This window comes from Microtus pennsylvanicus, chromosome 4 (assembly GCF_037038515.1).
Source record: "Microtus pennsylvanicus isolate mMicPen1 chromosome 4, mMicPen1.hap1, whole genome shotgun sequence".
Lineage (NCBI taxonomy): Eukaryota > Metazoa > Chordata > Mammalia > Rodentia > Cricetidae > Microtus > Microtus pennsylvanicus.
In genome coordinates, this window is record NC_134582.1 from 18,536,370 (window position 1) to 18,538,158 (window position 1,789).

A 1,789-nucleotide genomic window follows, 5' to 3' on the forward strand; every position below is an offset into this window, starting at 1 on the left:
CTTGTTTTTGGATATTTGACTTTTTTTTACATTGACTTTGTGTGTTTGTGTGTGTGTGTATGTATGTGTGATATGGTGTCAGAATAGGTGAAATCAGAACTTTCAGGAGTAGGTGCTGTCTTCCATGCTGGAGAGTGGACTCAGGTCATCAGACATGGCAGCAAGTAAGTGCCTCTACCTGCTGAGCCACCTCACTGGTCTAAAACTTGTTGAAATTACTTGAAATTAAAATCTAAAGATATTGTGCCAGGCAGTGATGGAGCACCTTTAAGGCCAGCACTTGGGAGGCAGAGGCAGGCAAATCTCTGTGAATTCAGGGCCAGCTGGGACTATAAAGCCAGTTCCAGGACAGCCAGAACTGTACAGAGAAACTGTCTTGAAAACTAAAATAAGGCTGGGTGGTGGTGGTGTGCACCTTTAATCCCAGTACTCGGGAGGAAGAGGCAGGCGGATCTCTGTGAGTTCAAGACCAGCCTGGTGTACAGAGCAAGTTCTGGGACAGGCTCCAAAGCTACAGAGAAACTCTGTTTGGGGAGGGGAGAAAGGACTTCTTTTTGTGTTTCCCATTCAGGAACTACCTCTTGTAGACCAGGCTGGCCTTGAACTCACAGAAATCCACCTGCCCCTGCCTCCCAAGCGCTGGGATTAAAGGCATGCGCCACCACTGCCTGGTGAGACATCTTAAAACTTAAAAAATGACTTTACCTTATTTTTAGAAGTCTAAAAATATTCTTCCCTCACTTTTACCTCTTGTAAAACTGCATGACTTTAAAGAATTAATCTGTTACCAGAATTACACATGAAGCCATCAACAGAAAATTGCTCGTAATGTATTAAGATCAAAGCTGTTTTATCATTAGTTTGGGCCTCTTGCCTTCCTATATATTTATTTCAGCATGCTTTGCTATAAATTCTATAATTTTTTTTTACTTAATAAAAGTCTGTTTAGGAGCAATGACTGCTCTTCCAGAGAACCTGAGTTAAATTCCCGGCACCCACATTGTAATGATCTGTTCTGTCTCTTTAAGAGACAAGCCATGCCCACTCCCTCCCCTGTCCACTCAGGCAGGCTGATGATCTTCAGCTTCCAGCCTGAGCTCTCTTTTCCATCTCCCTCTCGAAGAGGCAGCTTCTCCCTCTCCCCTCTTCTCCCCGTTCTCTCTCTCTCTCTCTCTCTCTCTCTCTCTCTCTCTCTCTCTCTCTCTCTCTCTCTCCCATCTTCTCTCCTTTCTTCCCCCTTCATAACCCACTGAATCCAACCTCACTTTGCATGGTGTGCCAATCCATGTCTCTGTCTCTTGCTGCTGCCTCATGTCTCCCGGACCCGCTGCCTGCCGCCACATGGCCCATTGTTGCCACTCGGGGACCTACAGCGTTTCTGCCACTGCAGCTGCCAGGGATCCGGGAATCTTGCAGCATTTTTATCAATCCATGGCAGCTCACAACTGTCTGTAAATCCAATAACAGGGGGCCTGAAACCTTCATAAAAACAGGCAGACTTGCTGGCAAAATACCAATGCACATTTTAAAAAAAGATGGTTATATGGTTAAGTCATTGATCAGTAGAATGCTTGTGCTAATTTTGTGTGTTGTGTCTTAGTTACCTTTCCTGTCCCTGGGATAAAGTGCCATGACAAAAGCAACTTAAGGGAGAAAGGTTGCACTCAATCATGGTGGTAGAACTTGAAGCTACGGATCACGTAGCAACCACAGTCAAGAAAGAGAAGGATCCAAGCCCTTCCCCTAACTGTTCACAGGTTTGCCTGAAGGCTTGCCTCCTAAGCTGTGA